Here is a 23,464-nt window from a genome sequence, read left to right on the forward strand (position 1 = left end):
CCATATATGTACATGATAGTGTCATATCACTACCAATTTGGGAATATCGCTACCATATTTGGGGACATCACACTTTTTTTTTCAAAATAGTTTAGTAGTATAGACAGCGCTTAAGAAAATGAAATTAGGAAGAATTCAGAATTTTAGAAAGAGTGAAGAGAAATATTAAGATGGTAATAGTATATAGAGACAGGATTATTCCTCAGACGCCTCTTAACGCCACTTCGTAAATTAATCATTTACATTAAAACAAACTATTAATTGGGGAAATGGGATTGAGTCGGAGAATAACGTTCATTATAATAACTTACATTTTATAGAAATATTCAAATGTACATAAGTAATTCAATTCAAATGTATGCATATTACATTAAAACAAACTATTAATTGGGGAAATGGGATTGAGTCGGAGAATAACGTTCATTATAATAACTTACATTTTATAGAAATATTCAAATGTACATAAGTAATTCAATTCAAATGTATGCATATTTTAAGAGATAGAATTCTATATTTGTGCTTATTATTCGAATATTCTCCGTACAATCCACCAGAATATAAAACCACATTGAAATCATCTAAAATTGATTTCCACAGAAATAAAAGCAGGTAAATATAATGTATTATAAATCTGACGTATTAGAATATCTTTCGGCTATAGTTCAATATTTAATGACACATTTTGCATAATCCTATACTCTATTGTAATGGTGTAGTGTTGATAATGGTTTAAACATGGCAGTCAAAATTCATAAGTCTAACTGTGGATAGAAAGAACATACGCAGTATATATATTCATGGTATGAACACTGAGGTAAATAACACATGTTATGCCTCCGTGTATCAGCCTCACTCCCAGTCTCATTACAAAGATAGATACATAAAAAGATAAATATTTACTTTTAATTCCTGTGATAATAACATTTACACATGCAATTCTTTTCGTATTGATTTCTGTATCCTGAACCACCCTTCTCTAGTGCTTACGGTCTTCCTGAACGATTATCGGTGTAACGGTACCGAGTCAGCGATTTTTCTGACGGTATTCTTGAATTAACGTGATACAATATCCCTGAATCAACGTTTTTGTTTCGGTATTTCTTCGGTATTCCAGTTAACGTTCCACTCTTCGGTATTCCAGTTAACGTTCAACTCTTTCGGTATTCCAGTTAACGTTCAACTCTTCGATATTCCAGTTAACGTGCAACTCTTCAGTATTCCAGTGAACGTTCAACTCTTCGGAATTCCAGTTAACGTTCAACTCTTCGGTATTCCAGTTAACGTTCAACTCTTCGGTATTCCAGTTAACGTTCAACTCTTCGGTATTCCAGTGAACGTTCAACTCTTCGGTATTCCAGTTAACGTTCAACTCTTCGGTATTCCAGTTAACGTTCAACTCTTCGGTATTCCAGTTAACGTTCAACTCTTCGGTATTCCAGTTAACGTTCAACTCTTCGGTATTCCAGTGAACGTTCAACTCTTCGGTATTCCAGTTAACGTTCAACTCTTCGGTATTCCAGTGAACGTTCAACTCTTCGGAATTCCAGTTAACGTTTAATGCTTACGGTTCTTAAAGAACGTTTAGTGCTTACGGTATTCTTAAAGAACGATCAGTGCTTATACGGTATTCCTGAATAATCTACGTTTTTTGCTTATTAGGAATTCCTGAACCACCGCTGTGTGCTTGTCTATTATCTCTGAACTGTATTCTACTGTCAACCACAGCAAATCTCAATGATCTATCACAAACCTACAAGCCCTGCAGCAGCGATTGGCAGAACACAATCAGTTCGTTTCAAGTGCTTTGAAAGAGTTTCTTTTGTGCCAGATGAAATGGAGTTTTGTTGTTGAACAACACACTTCATTAGACGATTACAATGCCATGTACAGGTAGCTAACGATAACAACATACAGAAGAAAATGATGCGATTACACTTTCATAAAGGTGTTTAGAAATCAGAACAGCAGTCGGTAAACTAACAAACAACCTGTGTTCTTCGGTTACTCAAGTCTCAATACTGAAAACTGAATTCTACCGAATAACTTGGATTCAATACAATAGGCCTACTTGTATTGAAAAAATCTAAAGCGCAATTATAGATGTTAAATTAAGATTACCGATTTGAATCAAATTCATCAAACAATTTGTTATGTGTTTAGTCAAATTACACCACATCCGTCGAAGCAGCTACATCTGTTCAAATAATACATTTCAAAATCCTATTTATTTTTATACTTAAAAGTACAATATGCGCTAGGCCAGTTTTCCGAAACCAACTTCCGAATCGAGTTTACCAAACACGTTGTGTGTCAGAGTAAGCATTTGCCACTGGATTCTTGTATGGTAGGCCTATCATTTCCCACTAGATTCTTATTATTGTATTATGTCGAGCGACAAAAAAGACAGTCCCAGTATCATGACTGTTGACGACCACCTTTTCTCACGTTTTTTTAGACCGAGTCTTTATGGTTCCAATAGGAGGGGAATCCTATCAGCATCAAATAATAATCTGAAAACAATTTGGGGTAGAGGGAATGGATCACATCACATACAAAAATATTAATATAATAAACGATACCATATTATATGTATTATCTCAATATGCTCAATGTTATATGTTATGTAAATGTTGAATCTCTATCTTTCAAAAATGACAACTACGTTACCAGTACAGATTAGAAATTCAATATTACATTTGAATAGTTGAACATATTTAAACTATTTTTAGACTATATATCAAATTCTGAAGATATGTTCACATAATGTAGCATTAGACCTCATAAAATGTCGCTGGAGAGATGATGAAATATTTGCGCAGATGACAGCCGATATAAATTGCGAAGATGCAATAAAAGTTAAACTGTGTAAGACTATTAAACTAGAATACCTATACAGCTCTATATATTTAATAAATTACAAAAATGAGAAGAAAAGAGCATTAAGATGTTTATGATATAAGCAAAAACTGAATCATGCATATAAATGCATAAATGTATTGCCTTCTTCATATATATATTTAAAAAGAAGTGAGTCCCGGCGTATTTATTCTAAGAGCTGTTACGAACTCATTGTACTAAGACTCGATATTTATATGTAGCATGCCTTATACTCCCTAGTGTTATTTAAAAACCCTCATTTACATAAAGTCATTTTTATCGGAAGTTGAATCCGGGTCTTTCTGCTACCGCAAACTTTGTACACAAATATTTTGTTATAAAAAAATCAAAATAACAATTATTTTGAACATAAATAAAGCTCTCATTATTATCGTAATACCGTGAATTTAATTTCCTAGGTTTTATTGCAGTTTTGAAAAAGCCATCTATTTACAATCTGATCCGCTAATGCCGACTTCTTAATTCAGACGAGTTTCGTTCAAACCCATAACATCACATGTGACCTAAATAGTTTATCCGCCCTGATCTTCTAAGCTTAGATTTTGCAATACGAAAATTAAAAGGTCTTACGGTAAGAATGGAAAAGCGGATTTTAGTGGTTTTTATAATCACACTTAAATACTGTTGTTAGGCCTACAACTGAACTAAAAGCCCTCCAATTTACAATAAATGGGAAAATGAATTTATATTTTAACTTTAGAAGAAAGAAATAACACTTTCCCTTGGTAAATAAGTAAATAATGACGTGAACATTATCTATCTAAATAGAAACGCCATTATGTTTCAGTATAGTTCACGCTTAAGTGGGCGTACTGAGCAGTTTCTGTGATGGACAGTGAGTGCATTAGATATTGACACAATCGATCTGAATGTAAACATTCACTTTTCCAAACACAATTTATAATATTGATATCAACGCCACATTAATAATTGTCAATGCTCGTTAAAAGCTTCAAACAACCTTCACCTTTATACAAATAGAATAATATTATTAAAATTTTTATTAATACAGTAGAGTAATATTGATACAGTATATAGATGAGTTGCGTATATTATTACTTTAAAGTACATTCAGTGTCATAGCTGTTTGTCGAAAGTTATTAAACAGAGAAATCCTGATATATGGTTTTTACGTTTCAGTTCTCTTTCCTGATATATATTTCATATAGGCTTATATTTTTACATTTACACTTTCATTTCTATTGTGTGCGTAATAAAATGCGTCTTTAGTAATAATAATACACTATTTCCGACAATATCAGAACGAGAGTGCTGTTTTAAAAGTGATGCTAAAATATAAGAAGCCGCTGTTATAAAAAAATGTATTCAACCAATTCTGTCATTAGGTAGATTGTAACTGACAATTGAGAGTCATCTAGATACGCGTATATCAAGGCTATTGTTATTCCTTTCACAAAAGCTTAGTTCCCGCTTGGACACAACACAAGAACGTTAGTCGCAACGTATTCCAACTGTCACTTGTGATTGGTAAATTCGCAAATATAATGATGCTGTATACCATTCATTAATGAATATTACCGTATCTAAACGTAATATCTTTGATCTTGTTTCTAAATAATGCATCTGTATTTACCATTTAATACGACACACACTTCAGCATTGATCTCGTTTCTAAACATAATCGGTTTACTTGTTTAATGTGTGACTAACGAGGTGTTAAACCCTAATCCGTTAACATAGTTGTATAATGAGTAGGCTACTTGTGAAAAGTCAAGAAAGGTTTTTTTTTTTCTTTTCTGTGTCATGTGTTAGAAGCTAGACATAGCTTACTCAAGTAACTGAATACAGAGATAATTGACCTGGATTGAGCGGGCTAGATTTAGATTACAATTAAATTTAAATTTAAAGAATTACAGAATTAAATCTAGGCCTAGATGATTAAGATTTCTTCTTCATCATTGTAGCCAGAAACTAGAGTTATTCTTTAATAATAAGCAGTTTGGCCGACCACCTACTCCCCCATGTTGTATTAACGTAGTCTTGTAAACATCTATGTCTCACTTATTATTTTATTATGATTTTTTCGATATAAATGAATCAACCATAGAATAAATAAATAATAAAATAACAAAGTAATTTGAAAAATGGTAAAAAAAAAAATTGATATTCAACTCTCCGACTCCTGCACTAGTGAAATCGAAATTCGTTGAATATATAAAGATGTAATATATAATTCCAATAAGAAAAATGAGGTTATCTATCAAAAAAATCGACAGGAAGATAATGAGATTTCCGCTGTGAATGCCTTGTATAAGCAGAAATATTTTATGAATAAAAAATCTATACAAATTCTAGCTTACTGTCAAGATAATTCAGGCAAAAAAAAGATGGATAAAAAAAGTTAAAATATTGTTTTGTTAAGAAGATACCGGTATATCGTAATCAAGTCGAACTGGTTTAAAATATATAAGTTTGATTACTTTCTCTTTCAGATTTTATTTTCAAAAGGAATATTAACTATGTAGTCTTAACGATATTAAATTATTAAGTTGTGGGGGAAGGGTGGGGGAGACTAAAATATTTTCTTCCTCTACAATTAATTAGAAAGGTTGATGTTAACATAATGGTTGGAACACCCCACTACTTTAGAATGTGAACTATGCAGGCCTAAACTTTCATTCATGACTCAGAAGTCTATCAAAATAACAACTTAAGATCCACATAGAAAAAAGGGGGACGGGGTTCTCTTACTAATTTCAAAATTACATTTGAAAAATATAATTTTCCGGTTTGTGCACAACGTGTCAGCAAATACACCTTGTATGCAACTGAATAAACGACAATGTGACAGTTTAATATATTGTAATCAATTCCATTTAAATATTGGGAGTATTTGTAAGGATATAAGTGATAGATGATAGATTATTTTCCATAGTTCCGCAATTCATTTCCTCGGCGTGTAAGTGTGCTTTGTAAAATTTGCTCACGTAATGTACACGATACAAAGCTCGATCAAGCAATCAGAAGATGCTCAAAATCGCTATCAAAACAATAGGCCTACTCTTTTAGGCCAATTAACAATTTACCATTTTGTGGTTTGTTAAACTTTAATGTGAATTTGCAAGGCGCAAATGATTTCCAAACAAGGGAAACTCAAATAAACAATATTGTACAACACTATAATTCAAAAGTACTATATAAATTACTTTTTTAATTTCAGTTTCATTTTTATTTATGGGATACGCTCTGTGATGGTAAGGCATAGATAGCGGATTGATATTGCTGCACTAACAGTAAAAATACTCAACAAAACGGAAAACCAATTGCATGTAACTTCACAGTACTTGATGGAAACCTTCGGAGTTTGATTTATCAAGTGTGTTTTCTGATTGCAAAGTTAATAAGAAATAATATACGATGTTGCAAAAAACAAAATCCATTAGATTGCTTTCACAAATTCATATTGTATAACCCAGTTCCGAGTTAGAAGCAATTTATGAAACTATCCAGTTTCTTTTTATGTTGAAATTCTACCATGTGAAAATTGTTATTTTCGTTTATTCAACTTAGTCATATCATCATGGTGATTTTTTCCTGTATGATTGTATTCGCTCGAAATTTGCATTTGAATTAAAAAGTTAGCTTTGACTAGGCTATAGGCCTAGTTGTTTGTCAAAATCATGACGGTTGTAATTAGGCCTAAGCATAACTATAATTTTAACTATATTGCGCATTGAGCACCTAGTCGTGCCTATATTAACTACTTTGTTGCATTATACAACCTTAAATTTAAATTGTTTTAGCCATAAATCATACTTAACGACTTGCTCATATTAGGCACTCGTGAAATCCGAAATTCGTTATTTACGATCTATACGGCAAGTGCTCTGTTAAACACTCGTCGGTGTGAACTTCACTAACACATTCAAGGTACTACGGATATTGTCTTATGAAAAGATTATTTAGAATTCTCTGATTAAAAGCCATCTTTCAAGCGCCTACAAAACATGTCGGCTTCGGCCTGAGGTAGAAGTAAGCGGTCGACTTTGAAAAACGAATTGATGTGATAAATGAAATTCAAATTTAGCTGTTGAACGACTATACTTAGTGCTGCACGTGTTAACTTATAAAACGGATGCTTTTAGCACAAACACGTCAAACATACATTTTAAAGCAATCTATAAATTACGTCTAATACTATTGTTGCAAATGGCAGGATTGATGAATAATTTCAATGTACGATGTATACCGGGTACTGCACGTTAACCGATTGTACGATTTATACTGTACGATTGTATACATAACTGACTGTACACAATTTGTCATACATTTTAAGATTGTATTTGATTAATTTCAACATCATCCAAAAGCGACCAAAATCCATCTAAATTGAAGTCAAGGACACTTTATAAAATATAATTAACTTCAAATCTATACAAGAGAAAACTTTTTTTGATAGAAAGAGACTGTAGTTTGCTATAAAGCATGTATGACAGACAGAAATTATTCACCGAGAACTAACAAGTTCTTTTATATCGATGAGAAAGTGTAGATTAAAGATGTATTGTCCCTTTGACTAATTCCAAAAAAATAAAAAATAACAGATTTCGAAAAAAGGTGGGTCATTTTGAAGTATCATAATAGTTATTAACTTTCACCAAAAATTTGTCGAAAAAAAAAATCATTTAACTGAAATACAGACGTTTTTTTGTTAAAAATATAACTTTGACTTCCAGTCAAAGTTTTCGATCAAAACATATCCCATAATGAAACGCGCTTGTTTGGCTACTCTGTATGCATAATCATAAAACTTTCTCACGATCTGTGTGAAAATACCTTCTCCACCGTGACGAGTTGTAAACAATCATAATTAGCATATGCATAATGCGTACTCGTGGTTTGAAATCTTTGTTTACTTTCGCTCAGGAGGATTTTCCGGACGAAATGTAATCAAACTAATTTACCTGTTAATTACGTAATCTTGTTGCTTTTGGCTCGAATTTTCAACTTAAAGTGAATAACTTTAATATTACTTTGATATGGCCAATTTAAATTAAAATTATTTTGACCTTCATTTTTTTGTGTTTCAAGGGACAATACATCTTTAACTTTTGAAGGATTAAAATATTTTGTGGACAAAACTCAATCACTTAGAACGTGTAATAAAAGGCTATATCTAAACACTTTTTTTCGATTGAAATATAATATTCACTATACTTGTGTTGCATTATGTGACCAACTTTCTGTAATAATTCTGTAATAATTTATTCAATCAATTAAACTAAATATATGTAATGCACTAATCAAAATCCAATCCTGTTTGCTATCATTATAAACTTTCCGTCGCCAGTTATCTTACAACAACATCTGAATACAGATTAATATATCGATATCGTATATTAGTGAACAAACGTCACCTCATTTGTGTATGGTTCCTTAGCTATATCGAAAATAGAATATTTAATTAGGCGATCAAATCCTAGTCGTGATACTAAATTATGGATGTTATTAACTGTCTGCACAGAACAGACGCATTCTAATTTGATTTTACAACAAAACAAATAAATAAAAAATATTTAATCACACAAAATTGTGTTCTGTCTCTTAGGCTAGTGTATAATGATTATTCAGTATGTTACAGAACCGATACAACCACCTCATTAACATGTCCAATAAATTCGTACTGCATATTATTATTGTCTATAATGCAATTATATTCAAAGTACATTCAAATCAATATAAAACTCATTAACTAATCATTTTCTTCACAAGTATCAACGTCAATATAATTACATCAACATAATCGATATGAACAAACAACTCAGACAATGCAAAATCGATGTATGTAAAATATATGTGTGACGGTTGAATATTCAGAATCTGCAATGTATCAAGTCGTCAATTGAATAACTAGTTGGTTTCAATCCTTAGAGTAGACAATACAAAGAGAAAAATATTCTTTCACCTTCACACCACCACAACAACAGCAACAACAACAACACCACCAACAGCAACAATAACAACAACAACAACAATACCAACACCAACAACAACAACAGCAACAACAGCACCACCAACAACAACAACAACAACAGAACCACCAACAACAACAACAACAACACCAACAACAGCACCACCAACAATAACAATAACAGCAGCAGCAACAACAGCAACAACAATAACAGCAACAACAACAATAAAAACATTGACCGATACCGTCATAGTTTTGGCCTACTATCAACACATCTTTGTCATTAAGTTGAAGTTGATTGAGACAACGCATCTCAGTGACATTTGAGTTCCAGATGTGTAATCCAACAATTAACGTATTCATTAAAATAGAATTACAATCATAACGATTCGGCTAACAAGCAATCAAGACTGTAACAGTGCTAGAGATTACAAACTACATAAATAGGTTATTGTAGAACTAATATGTTCATGAATAATGATTATGGAATCGCGCCTAGCATATTACAAAAGAAATATTTTTCCAAATAGACCATTCTTGAAACTTATGCTTCTTAATTAGCGATCTTCATTTTATATCAATTAAATTCAGGTTTTTCAAGTTGTAGACAATACCATTGCCTTCTTCATCATTTCCTTATGTTAGTGTCATTATTGACTTCTCCTTTTCATACCAAGTAGGCCTTACCACTATGAGAAATGAGTGCTAAAAATTGACCTAAAATGATTTATAGGAGGCCGTGTTTGGTCTATCGGCATAATTATGTGATAATATTTCATACTATGTTGTGGTAATGCTCAGAATGATGTAGTATGTCGTGTTTGCATCCTGCACATTCCTCCACGACTCGTGTCTGCAATGATAAACGATTTACAATCCAGTCTAATCTTGACAAGTCTATTTGCAATTGATTTACACCCATCGTATTTAATATTGTATGAGCATCTATATTTTATTCACTTCAAAACACTCTTTATATTTGTTTTAAATATTGTAAACATTTATTTCTTTCAAAACACTATGTATCTGTTTTTTGTCTCGATGGAGTAAAGAGTACGGAACTATGTCCATCCACGACACCCCTACCACCCCCACCCATAATTTCGGCAACAATATTGAGGTAGGTTATGTTCAGCACTTGGCCCCGGTATCCATCCGGCCGTCACTGGGTTGGAACTTTTTGTATAGATAGATTTTTATTTTTTTTTTTCATTTCAGAGGTAAACATTTTGCGATCTATGCTTGAGAGACCTTCGATATTAAAAGTTGACGGTGTCTATTAATGAACTTTATATTACTATTATTGTTCAAGGTTGGAGGAGGTGGCAGACATAGATAGATATGATGTGCTTGTAGTCTTCACCCGATTCATCTCTTTCCTTCCCGCTTTCATGTATGCCGGTATTGTATTGGTACTTTTGTCTACTACAATCAAGGTAGAAGCTGAAATGTTTAGTTCGTACACTCAACTTATTAAAGAGCACCCGGCTGTCGTTCCTCTTCCATCTTTAGCGCCTGCTGTAATTATAGGATGTTTATACCTAAAGTATGTGGAAAGATATCTTTGTATCATGGACCTAGTACAGGGGTCTTGTCCATGGATCAGTCTCTATCGTGAAACATTCGCATGATTTAACGTCGGCACGATTATTTGTTTTCAATATTAAAACGTTTCCATTGTATACAGTACAATTATTTGTTTTTCATTTATCATTTAGGTTATTAAATTACGTTTTTATTATGCATTATGTGGAATAAAATATAACATCACCGTATCATACCGTTTCTTCGTTCTCCATACAACCTATATATAATATAGGCCTACTAAACAGTCCTATATAATTATAATACATCATCTTCTCGTATTATTTGTAAATAATAGAATTATCACAACTGTATACATTACAATAGGCTACGACCAAGGAGTGGCGGAATATAGACATTATTGCCGCTTAACGACCTATCTATCCGTAGCAACATCATACAATAAAATGTCTTGAATTTCAATCATAAACCCGGGATTTATCGATGAAAAAAAATATAAGCACACAATGAATCATAAGAAATAAAACATATATGAAGAAATGCATTATACAAAATACAATATTGCAATGATAGATTCTTACCTTTAATGGAAGAGCACGGCTATCCTTTCTGTCTATTGATGCGAGGCCTACTCAGTATCTTATGATGTTTAAGACGCTCTCTGATCTATACTAAAGCTCTACATCAGCCTTCATGAACCCAGATCAATTATTATAATTTACTTGGACATCCTTGGCTAGAGATGCCAGCCGTAATCACTAAGGTTCTTATTCGGTTCTCTGATAGTATAACGGTGTGATCATCAGTGAATATCTTATTAACATAAGTTCATGAATATTAATATTACGTCATCAGCACAAAGAGAATGACTCGCAAGAAGAAGAGACGAGATTAAATGACGTCACCTGATGGAATAATTTAACATTTATTATGGTTTGCTATAATTACTGCGATGCTACATAATATACACTTATAATTTGATGTGTGTTTCTTATCATGCAGATGCACGTAATTAATTGTTGTATCATGACGTCATAATCGATAATTATGAGAATGATAGAGCAGATATAATTATCAACTTATCATCACCATCCTAGAACATGCAAGATATAATCAGGGAAGAGTGAAATTACAATTACATTCTTCCCTGATATAATGTATTCTCTCCACAACACTATTACCTCCAACAATTAGGGGCGGAGATACTCCTTTGGACCACTTATTATAACTCTCCTCAACTTAAGCGGTGAGATTCATTCTCACAACTTAAATATCAATTTTTCCATCGTGGTTAGGTGACTCGTTGTTTAAGTTATAAAAGATTCCATGTTCATTTAAAATGGTTATCATTAGATCTACTATAAATAGACATTTCCGAGCTTTTTTGAATTCTGCCGTCGTCCAACTTTACATTCAATTCTGAAGTTGTCCGTCTGAATTGAATTGAAATTGCCATCACACACAAGAGCATTGATTTGTCAGTTTAGGATTTAAGAATGTGTTTTTTTATTTTTTTAGAAGAAGAAGAAAGTAAATAATTAATTTGTTTTACTTTATTTTGCTATCAATTTTAAAAAAAACTAATATAAATAGGCGTACCACACGAATTATATTGTGATTTGAGAAATTTTATAAATAGTGCCCTCTAAATATGAATAAACATAAACGTCTGGCTTATAATAGTCTATACACCTACTTATATTAAATTGGGGGCGTTTCAATAACATGGAAAAATCTGACTTTAGAATGTAAATTGATAAGAATTACCTTGATTTAATTGTAATTCTCTGGATATTTTAATGACAAGATATCTTTAAAATGAATGATTTATAAGGTAAGAAGAAAATGTTTATAAATACTTAATTTTTTTACTTATGTAAGCTGTTTTTATGGCATAAAATCCAACCAAATGGTGATGGGAATCGAGGCGTGAACGTAACCTATTTTCATCATCACTACACTGAGAGAATGTTATTATTCCTGACAGTAAGTGAGTTCGGAAGGCTCCATTGGTTGCACAAGCCTAATTAGTAGGCCTACATTTATTAGTTGTAGCATATACCGATGCTTAATGCGAACTAAGATTGTGTGGTAAAAGTTATAGTTAAATTTAATTAGTTTGAGAATATCGGAAAAAAATAAGCCTAGGGCCTAGTTGGTTGAATGAATGGAAATCTCGCCTCTTTCCCCGTCCCTCCCCCTTCTCCCCTCTCCTTCTCCCATTCTCCCCTTCTCCTTCTCCCATTCTCCCCTTCTCCCCTCCCCCTTCTCTCCATAAGTTTCCTGACATAAATAGCTAGCCAGTAAAGTAAGCTTCAAAAGAATAGATCCACGGACATGGAGGAATTTTATACCTCCATGCACAGAATAATTTCAGATAAAAAAAGAAAAAGAAAACTCCAAATAAGACTCAAAAGCAATTTTGAGAATTCAACGCATTGCACTATTAAAAAATGGTTTTTGAAAATATTCAAATGGAAAATTTATTTCTTCTTTTTCTTCAATAATTTGAAGTTTCTTTTTCTCATTTTACTTGCCAGTTTAATAACATTGTTATCATTCAACTCACTTATTATATTTCCTTTCACCTGAGCCTTGATGTTATCTCACTATTTTAGTACCTTTTTAGACCACGCAATAATCCAATTTTGACCTGTTACTATTATTAATAGTATTACTGAATTTAAAAGGCAAGTGGCAGTTGGCAATGTACGGTGTACTGCTGCACCTCAATTATAGGGGCGAGGACCATGATAAACCAAATTATTGTCTGATTGCTTCTGGTCCTAACCATGTTGACTGAATGTTTCGGCCCCTGAAACATTTAAGCCCATTCAATCATGTTTTAAAGAGAGGAGAAAAAGTAAAAGAATACTAACAAAGCAAAAACAATAATGAAAGTTAAAGTTAAATTAATATTTTATTGTCTGATTGAATTGTTTTCACTGTGAAATTTGGCAAAATTCCTGACATACAAAACTAAATGACTTTTCCTTTATTGTTAAAATACTGTACATCACATGTGTTCAACATCACTTTTTGTATATTAAAAATGTTAATAAAAAATTATAGGTGTGCTACAAATTGCACTACATTCAGGGGTGCTGTACGTGTGCTGTTTGTATTTTGGTGTGTAGAAGTTTACCAAATTTAAGCGTGTTATAAATCGCACACCTCAAGGGCTGTTTAGGAGTGTGTTAGGTGAGTGATCGCACTCGCTCGCCCTAAAAGACAAGGCCTGGTAATGGTGAATTATTTTAATCAACAAACTGTCAGTTATTTTATAGCCAAAATATAAAACATTAACATTGAACAAGAAAAGTGGATTAATCCTTGTTGATTGTCTTCATTGTAATTGTACATTTAATACCTTTTCTAAAAATTGTGCCTCAAAACAGTACTACATGACCAAACATAGTCTGTGACTGGGAACAAAGTTGAGCCAAAATGAGTAGATGGTACTGTATATATTGTAATCCTATTGCATTGACAATAGACTTGACTAAAGTCTTGTGTCCGAATTTAGCCAATATGGAGGTAGGTGGATACTCAAGCATACTGTAGGATTACAGTATATTAAGACTGAAATATTGTTTTAATATACTTCCGATTCACATAATTTTCACGCTTCATTGTCTTGTCCTGCATAAAGCATTGATTTTCCTATGGGAGTCTCTTATTTTAAGTATTGATTAACCAACTGTCTAGATTTTCCCATTCACTGACCAAGGCAGCTACTTCTCAGATTCAACGCTTGTATTAATATGATTTAGCATAATTTGTCTTATGCGATTTGGCTGGCACTAGGCTGATTATAAAGTTCAATTAATTAGCTACAGTGTCCACATGGGTATTGGCACGAGATATGAATGACACGGTTTACAATGTGTAATATTTAATATGCAGAATACTACAGTGTACCTACAATACAATGACTCCCTCCCAGTTATGTATACTTACTATATTAACTTTTTATCTGGTTTTGTGTTTTACAAATTTACCTTGAATTTATGATTCTGAAGTTTTGTCAAAAATAGATTGTGAAATAGTGGCCAATAATTTTTTGTTTAATATCATTTTTGAAATATTTATTTTAATGTAAATTCCTTTTCAGTACATTTTACCATGGCCTATTGTTTAAATAATGAACATGAACATATTATTATTAATTAATGTGCCCTTCATACCAGCACCATTACCTCAAACCCATCCTCTCTCATTCCTATACTTTCTAGTAATTTACCTCTGCCAAGAACGTACTGTATATGTAACCGATCGTGTGTGTGTGTCTGTTAGCAGGACTACTCAAAAAGTTATTGGAAGATCTTTACGAAAACGAAAATACAGATAGATATGTGGTCAAGGACCACTCCATTAAATTTTGGAGGCAAACCGTACCACAGTCCCAATTTTGGATCACTTTTTAGTATTATTTTCAGACCTGCTAGTGTTAAAAGATTGGACAGAATTTTCAATAGCCGGCGAGCGGTCTTAGCCTAAAGTAACCTGAAATTGCATTTTCTCAAGAACTACTGTACTTGCCCAAAAAACTAATTTTCAGTTATAATGTGTGATTTGTATTTGTAAAATATAATTTGATTTAATGTACAGGGTTTTTGATACGATTAGTTTAATTTTACTATTGTTAGTTGAAAGGCTGGTTACATACACATGCTTGTAGTGAAATTAGCCTAAATCACACACAACATTAAGACACACACAAATATATATATTTTCCGGAGAAATCTTATAAGAGAATTTTACAGTAGTAGGCGGAGGTATGCACTCTCGGAGTGGTTTTCTAGTTTCAAAATGTTATTGTCTGAAATTATTCTGTGGGACTAGACTCAATTTGAATTAATTTTTCTTTTACTAATGATACTGTACAGTTACTTAAATTGTGTTTATATTACGCACTTTACTTCAATAGATTACAGATATAGACACTACAGCAGCACATTCATTAACGCTAAATCTTGAAACGCAATTTATTTAATCAGGTTACACGCAACCCAGAATCTAGAAATTACAATGACCTTTTGACGATTAATTCGAAACAGGATTTTTGTTTTCTTTACTTATTGATGATGACAATGAAAATAATATTAACACACACAGTACAATACATTCTGTACTGTATGAAAAGCGTAGTTAAACACATCGGTAGTGATACAGTACATAATGATACATAAAAATGTAATTTTTAAAGTTTAGTAGTCAATGGAAAATTAATATTACAATATTTGTTGTGTTTCTTTTATAAGTTGCTTATTTGATTTAAAAACTCCCATTACTGATTACATTGGTTGTAAATTAGATATTGAACCATTATCCGATTTGCATCCGGCATGTAGTCCATTCATTTATTCAATACAAAAATGAAAATACTGTATTTTATAATATAATGATAATACGGTGTACCCACTTCTGTGTTGGGCCATTGGACGATGGTTTACTCTTGGGCTATTTGCCAAATGTTTAAAAATAAATAAAAATTGGAAAAATTCAAATCGCATAATAAAATTTCAATTCATTTGCATAACACACTTTAAGGGTGCAATGAAGTACAGTATTTTCTTTAATATCATGTGACACACAATCCTCCAAACAAATGGCAAGAATCTACTTACTGTTGATGTGTTATATTTTTAGTAAATGATGTATAAATTGGAAAAATATACTGTGGAACATAATTTTAATTATGAAAAAGGTAAAGACATTTAACTTGCCATCAATTGTAAATCTATAAATTTATGCTACAGAATTTTATTAATTAAATCTTAATAATAATTAATATAATTCTTATAATTAATAAAATATTGTTTATAATAAAAATTGTCATTGATAATGATAATAATTTGTAGTGGTTATGGTTGAGTGCTCATGGGGTCAATTTCTATACTTGAGTTCACAATACAATGTAACTTTTTAATTGGTTAATACAGTCAGTGAATGGTGCTTACATTTTTTTGATGTCATCGCCATTTCCTTCCATTCTTTCCATTGGGCACTATTGTGTTTTCTTTTTATTTGTGAGATTCGAGAAGACAAAATTGTAGCTAGAACTAAGTAATATCAATAAATTAAGGTTTTAATTAATCAGTAACAGATTTATGAAATAAGCAATAACATTTTTAATAGTATCGTCCCAACTTCCTTATTATTTTTGTAAAAAATTATATTTAATTTTGGCCATGTACTATTATTAATAATACTAACTGTATTATAATGAAATGTAATGCATTTGTTTTGTTTATTGATTGTTCTGTAATTACTACTATAGATATTTCCTTCATTTTATCATTTTAATTAACATTTACTAACCAATTTAATCGCAACACACAACACAGTGGCTTGTAAATTAACACTCTAAATGGGTGTACAAGCTATCATGTTTTAAATATAAATTATATTATATAGACCAGGGAGTTGATAATTACAACTCCCTGTTTAGACTAATGTTCATAGCGTGCTTTAACAAGCGGATTGTGATGCTAAATGTTGTACAATTACCAACATAATGTGCATTCATTATTTTGTTTCCCATGTGATTGTAGGCCTACTTTCCAGTACATTATTTTAATATAAAACATGCAACATTTTAGTAACTGTATATTAGGTTGCAATGTAATTTTTGCATTGGAAATTTGTTAACGCTTTTGAAAGAGCATGGGTACCCTCCCTCATCTAGGTGGATGTATAGAGACTACAGAGAAAAAACATGAAATTAGATGGAATGATATACTTTGCATGGAAAATATTTTCTGAAGATCTTTTTGTACATTTAATGAAAAAGACAAGTCTATATCGTGCCTGCTTACCTGGATAAACACGACATAAGCCCTTTTCCACGAAGTGCGAAACAATTACGAAAAGAAGAATTTAGCGGTAGCTCACCTCCGTGATAAATGGGACAGTCCGCTATAGCGCCCTCTAGTGGGACCACTCCCACGTAATACCGTCATCATTTCTTTTCGTATCGTCGTACTGACAACACGAAGTTTTTTCGAAGAGAAGATTTCGAATTCCAAGGAATTCTACAGACTCAAGCTAGCCGAGGCTAAGTTTATCTTTTCATTATTTGATACGTTGGAATACGTTGCCGTTGTTTGTTTAAACAAGGCTGAAATTTCGTTTCTTATCGTTTATTTTGAAATTTGATACGTTGCAAACCGTTGACTCGCCTAGCAAGCGAGTCAGAAATAGCTTTAGAGTTCACCGGAGTTCACCGGCTGAGTGTAGGCAACGCAATACAATAGAATCAGTCAGGCGTATCGTAAACAACAAACCACTTACGCTAGGTTAAGAGACTGTTTGTTAGAGGGTATTGTGTGTCTGTTAGACAGGTGTTTGGCACCATCATGCCTAAGCAAGAGTGTGTCCAGTGTAGGGGCCCGCGGTCGACGGTGAAGTGGGATCGCCACATGCGATGTATTAAGTGCCGTACGTGCAATCAGGATAACCCGTGTGACGTTTGTGTACGCTGGACTCCAGCCAAGTTTGCATCGCTTCCGCGGCCCGTGGAACGCACTGTTGAGGTCGGTGTTCCGGAGGAGACCGCGCCTGTGGCGGCTCCAGTGGTAACGCACGATGTCGTGCCACGCGAGGAAGAGCCTGTGGCTTCCGTTCCACTTGCGAAGGAGGTTATTCTCGGCGCCGCGCCTGTTCCCGCTGCGGCCTCTGCGGTCCCGGACCCCAATGAGTTGTCTCCGGCGATTCTGCATGCCATTGCGGCGGCGGTTAGGGCATTACCAAGGGACGAGCCTGCGGTAGCCCCAGTTCAACGTCCTCCGATTCCGTACTATCCGGTGCCCCCTCCTCAGACACCACTACCACCCTTTTCTGAGGGTGCTTCGATGGAAGACGGCTATTCATCTGATCGGACTATGGTCACGCTCTCGGATGAGGAGAGAGCCGCGTCGCTTAGGGGGCCCGGCGAGGAGGGATTACAGGCGCTCGTGAACAGAGTTCTTCCGGCGGTACTGGCCTATCTTGGAATCGACTACTCGCTCCGCGAGCCTAAGCCGACGCCTTCTACTAAGCGGTTTTCTACATTCGGCGTGCGTACGCCACTTAGAAAAAGCACTACCTGTCCGGTGGTGCCTCTCGACCCAGAACTGGTCGACCGTTTAGACACGTTTGCTCGCGATTCAACGACGACACGTAGAGCCGCACCGTACATCCTCTCGTCGGCTTTTCCGGTGCCGTCAGCACAATTTGATAAGTACATCATTGCACCGGGAGTGCCTGATGCAGCCAAAGACCGCGTCCGAGAGGACCAGGGCGTAGAGGCTGGCAAGACCAACTACTTGGCTCCGAAGGCTGCTAAGACAGAAGAGACGCTTCTTGCAGTGGATAGAGCGGCCCGCGAGACGGTACGCGTCACGTCTATTTCGGGCTATCTCTTGTCGTTCTTGGCTGACCCGGAACACCCTAGAGAGCGCGACGACGAGGTCATCGCCTTGCTGCAGCAAATAACTGGTCTTATCGCTGATCAGCAAGCATTTATATCTGTTACTTCGGCCGCTGCTCGCCGGGTCAACGTCCTCCAGGGGACAGATATCGCGCCAGCGCAATATCGTAGATTCACTACATCGGAATCTTTCGGCGCTAAAGATCTTTTCTTCGGGAGTTTCTCCCACAAGGAAGATAAGTGGGCGCGTGAGCGGGAGGCACGTCGTGAAACTCGATCGAGATTCCCGCAAAAACGTCGGGCTAGCCGTGGACGTTCGGGACCATCCAGACCGCCTCCCCCTCTTCCGGCTCCAGTACCGCCAACGCAACCGCCAGTACCGACACCGGCGCGTTCCTGATACGCAGGCTTCTACTTCTTCCCGCGTTCGCACCCCATATGACAACAACAGATATCCCCGACCTGCACGAGGCAGGCCCGGAAGATATGACGCCAGCCATAAGAGCGGCAGGCGTCCGGGTGCGTTCGCGCGTCGCCGGTGACGCGATCGGTACGCCCGTCCCCTACATCGACGGGCAGGTGGGGGGTCACCTAAGACGGTTCGCCCGAGTGTGGGAGACCCTGTCGGAGGACAGGTGGATTCTCGCCACCATAAAAAACGGCTACAGCATCGAATTTACGAGCCCCCCGGTGAGCGGGGGCGCTCGATCGACAAGAATACCGCCAGAGCCTCTAAAGAGATGTGCGCTTCTGGACGGCCTCAATTCTCTACTCCAGAAAGGAGCAGTAGAACCAGTCGACGAACGATGCGCCGTCTCGGGACACGAGTCGACCGTCTTCCTCACAGAAAAAAAGACAGGCGATTGGCGACCTATTTTAAACCTGAGGAGTCTAAACAAGCGGTTTATTCGGCCCCAAAGGTTTCGGATGGAGACAGTCTCATCCATCCTTCTGGGGCTAAGACGAGGAGACTGGGCAGCCTCGATAGACCTGAAAGATGCGTACTTTCACGTTCCTATCGCAGAGGCAGATCGACGTTGGCTACGTTTCAGAATCCTCGACCAATTGTACCAATTCGTCGCTTTGCCGTTCGGCCTATCGACGGCTCCACGCGTGTTTACACGCATAGTCAGAACGCTGGCGTCGTTCTTCCACAAACATGGAATAAGAGTATTCATGTACCTCGACGATTGGTTGGTCGTGGCCCAGTCCAAGGACAGGCTGATGAGCAGTCTACAATATGTCCTTCTCGTAACGGAACAGGCAGGTTTCATTGTCAATCGGGAGAAGTCGTGCCTGGTGCCGACACAATCCCCGTTATACCTCGGAGCACAGATAAATCTCGTGACGGGCTTGGCGTGTCCATCCCAACAACGCATCGCGTCTGCAATGAGTGCAGAACGCAATCTAATATCTGCTCGTGCTCCGACGGCTTACGAATGGCTCAGAGCACTGGGTTGTCTGGCCAGCTTTGTTGCCTTAGTTCCGTATTGCCGGCTACGTATGAGACCTTTACAGCTGCATCTGCTGGCTCATTACCGACCGCACATAGACTCCCTACACAAAGTGGTTCCGTCGAATGCATTCATTCAGACGCATCTCGAATGGTGGCTGGTAGAAGGCAGGTTGACTGTGGGAATGCCAATTCAAAAATCTTTGCCGGACGTCCGTATAGAGACAGACGCATCCGAGACAGGCTGGGGCGGTTGCTCCAAGGCACTCCGCGCCTCCGGCCTTTGGACGGTCGAGGAGGCACGCTCCCACATCAACCTTCTAGAACTCTGGGCAGTCGACAGGACCTTGAAGGCCCTTCGACCTCACGTGACCGGTCGTCACGTCCTCATCCATTCCGACAACACAACAGTGGTAGCATATATAAATCGTCAGGGAGGCACGAGGTCACCGACGTTATGCTTCCACCTCTGGACACTGATGTTGTGGTGCATAGGCAACAACATCAGACTCTCGGCTGCCCACATTGCGGGCAGCCTCAACATTGTGGCGGACGCTCTGTCCCGACAAACACTTTGTCCCACGGAATGGCGCCTTCTACCCAGCATTGCCACACTGATATTCGACCACTTCGGGCGGCCTCATGTAGATCTGTTTGCGACGTCAGACAACACACAGCTCCCGACCTTCTGCACAAGGTTTCGGGATGCACGTGCGTGGGCGGTGGATGCCCTATCCATACCGTGGGACGGACTATGGGCTTATGCGTTTCCACCGATCTCACTTATACCAACTGTTCTGACGCACATTCAGCGCCATCCTTGCCGGGTCCTTCTGATCGCCCCGGGCTGGGCTCGACAAGCATGGTATCCACTGCTTCTCGACCTGCTCTACGATCATCCCCTGCGTCTTCCAGTTCGAGAGGATCTGCTGACGCAGGACCGAGCTGTGTTCTCACTACAGAACCTACAATCCCTGCGCCTGACTGTATGGCCATTGTCAGGGATCAGCTCCGAGACTCAGGCATTCCAGATGGCCCTGCCGCCCTCGCGGCGAAATCTCGTCGGGAATCTACTCTTACCGTCTACAATAGCCGATTAAAGCATTTCTTTACATGGTGCAGGCGCCAACAAATAACACCAGGGTTGGTTACCCTTGGTCAAGTATGTGCCTTCCTGCATTACCTATTTGAGTCAGGTCTTCAGGTCCGCACCATTTCAGGCTATAGGTCCGCCATTGGGGCGGTGACACCAACACTTAAAGACGGTTCTACGATTTCGTCATCCTCCGTTATCACTCAGCTGATACGGGGGATGTTCAGACAACGACCTCCAGTCAAGGTCTTGATTCCTCGATGGGATGTCAACGTCGTTCTAGCCGCTCTTACACGCCCGCCATTTGAGCCTATGAGTAAGGCTTCTCTTTACAATCTCTCGCTGAAGACGGCGTTCCTGCTCGCATTGTCATCGTGCAAACGCCGAGGCGAGCTGCACGCTCTTACCTTAGAACCAGGGCATGTGAGGTTCGAGCGAGGCGGCGTGAGGCTAGTGTTTAGGAAAGATTTCCTAGCAAAGACTCAGACGTTGAAATATTCGCCGCCGGCTGTGTTCGTCCCCACCATCACATCTTACTCGGCGGTTGACGGAGACAAACTTTGGTGCCCAGTGAGGGCCCTCAAGTGGTATATCCACCGCACAAAGACAATTAGAGACGGAGTGTCTCACCTATTTGTCACCTCTGTTCCACCACACCGCGCCGCCGCTAAATCGACCATAGCGAGGTGGGTCGTATCTACAATTCAAAACGCTTACACGTCATCGGACACACCGCCGCCGGCACACATGCATCAATTGCGCGCGGTTGCCACTTCGTGGGCGTTGTTCGCGGGTGTCCCTGTAGCTGACATTATGGAAGCGGCATGGTGGCGAACACAGTCTACATTCACCTCTTACTATCTTTCGGATGTGTCCGCTAACCTAGCTCCAGTGGCGACAGCAGTGCTGAAGCCTCGTCTATAGGTATGTACTGGTAAAATCTTTGTTTTCTTGTCACCCACCGCCGACTAGATATCTAGTCCGGTGCTACACTGGCTTATGTCGTGTTTATCCAGGTAAGCAGGCACGATATAGACTACACAAACCAGAAATGGTGTTGGTAGTCTATGAGTGCCGCTTACCTGGATAAACGCCCGCCCGCCGTCCCCTCAGACAAGAGGTCTTGAGAAATGATGACGGTATTACGTGGGAGTGGTCCCACTAGAGGGCGCTATAGCGGACTGTCCCATTTATCACGGAGGTGAGCTACCGCTAAATTCTTCTTTTCGTAATTGTTTCGCACTTCGTGGAAAAGGGCTTATGTCGTGTTTATCCAGGTAAGCGGCACTCATAGACTACCAACACCATTTCTGGTTTGTGTATTTTTCTACATGTTATACTTACTATACAATTTACAATGATTCACAAGAACTCCAAACTTAAAACAAATGAATCAACCATAGAATTACCAGTATGAAGTCTACTCATTGCCATTACTGCAAATACTCTATCTGTGTACACGTACGTACGGTATCCTGACATTTTCCGTAACCCTTGGAAAACCATTTAGTGTTGCATGAAAAATTCCAGATTGCTTTTTCTGAATTTTTGATTATGATTTTTAGTGTTCCAATTATACAGTAATTGTAATAAATAAATGTAGTATGATTGATGCAAACTGTACAAAAAAAAAATTAAAATTGCAGTATATTTATTTAATTCAGCAACATTTACCACAAGTTGACTGCATGCTTGAAGCCAATATTAATAAACTTCCAGTAAATTCTGTAATATAGCTAATTACCTCTCCATACAACTCAAGTTTCATTGACGACGGTAAAAAAACATCTTCATTTTATGATTAATGTCAGTTTGCTAAATTCAGGAACGCTATAATAAGCGGGAAAGATGTATAGTTTTGAGTGAATTTGATTGGCTATTGAGAACTATCATACTTCGAACGATGATGGTTGATACTTGATATCCAGTTAATTTATCGACATTATGTGCGATTTTTCATCACTTATGGTTTTTACTCTTTTTAAAATCTAATTGCGTACAGAATGTGTAGGTATTGGTTACATGGATTTTTAGTCGTGATTGTAGAGTTTCCATTCCCACATAAATTATTACAGATTTTGAGAATTTTTTTTGTACTATACTTTGCTGTAGTGTTCAATCAATTTTAGT

At 37.0% G+C, this 23,464-nt stretch overlaps 2 protein-coding genes across 6 annotated transcripts in view; one reads left to right on the top strand and one right to left on the bottom strand.

Annotated features, from left to right (window-relative positions):
- LOC144845370 (follistatin-related protein 5-like) overlaps nt 1-11,102 on the bottom strand; it is a 23,479-nt gene extending 12,377 nt beyond the window's left edge. The window contains exon 1 of one of the 2 annotated variants that reach the window (XM_078702654.1): nt 10,957-11,102. The gene's annotated coding sequence lies outside the window, so the exon portion shown is untranslated. Of the gene's footprint in view, nt 1-900; nt 1,419-10,956 lie in introns of those variants that run through there. The other variant, XM_078702653.1, reaches the window with a different exon arrangement.
- A 1,019-nt stretch (nt 11,103-12,121) lies between these two features.
- Nucleotides 12,122-23,464, top strand: part of LOC144845361 (WD repeat and FYVE domain-containing protein 3-like) — a 62,526-nt gene continuing 51,183 nt past the window's right edge. For all 4 annotated transcript variants that reach the window (XM_078702632.1, XM_078702633.1, XM_078702635.1 and 1 more), the window contains exon 1: nt 12,122-12,209. The gene's annotated coding sequence lies outside the window, so the exon portion shown is untranslated. The remainder of the gene's footprint in view (nt 12,210-23,464) is intronic.

The sequence above is a fragment of the Antedon bifida genome, chromosome 6, assembly GCF_963402885.1.
Source record: "Antedon bifida chromosome 6, ecAntBifi1.1, whole genome shotgun sequence".
Lineage (NCBI taxonomy): Eukaryota > Metazoa > Echinodermata > Crinoidea > Comatulida > Antedonidae > Antedon > Antedon bifida.